Below are 367 nucleotides of genomic sequence, written 5' to 3'. Positions count from 1 at the left end.
TTTTAACAATTTTCAGCAGTAACCATCAATTGAAGAGATCAAGAAACTAAATAGACTACTTGATAACCCTAAACATCCCATGATGCCATCTGTCATCACTGCTGCCATCCAGTTCATGTTCAACCCTTCAGCAGCCGAGCTTTATGAGTTATTGGCTCTGGGTGCTGCGGTGGTTTGGTGATAGTTGCCACTTCCTCTGGCAGCCGGCTGTGTGCTGCTCCAGACAATGTGCTCTCTTTCTTTAACCCTTCTGTGTTGTCCTCCCGAGTCAAAAACTGACAAAGAATTGACATTTCTGTCCCTTTTTCAGACTTAAAAAATAAAAAAAAATTCACTAACGCCACCTTACTACCACTAGTTTTACACT

At 42.0% G+C, this 367-nt stretch overlaps 1 protein-coding gene across 27 annotated transcripts in view; it reads right to left on the bottom strand.

The window, feature by feature from the left end:
• mark3a (MAP/microtubule affinity-regulating kinase 3a) overlaps window positions 1–367 on the bottom strand; it is a 65,958-nt gene that overhangs the window by 41,183 nt on the left and 24,408 nt on the right. The gene's annotated exons all lie outside the window — the stretch shown is intronic.

Source organism: Etheostoma spectabile, chromosome 9 (assembly GCF_008692095.1).
Source record: "Etheostoma spectabile isolate EspeVRDwgs_2016 chromosome 9, UIUC_Espe_1.0, whole genome shotgun sequence".
In the NCBI taxonomy this organism is placed as follows: domain Eukaryota; kingdom Metazoa; phylum Chordata; class Actinopteri; order Perciformes; family Percidae; genus Etheostoma; species Etheostoma spectabile.
This window is presented reverse-complemented; position numbering and strand designations above follow the sequence as displayed.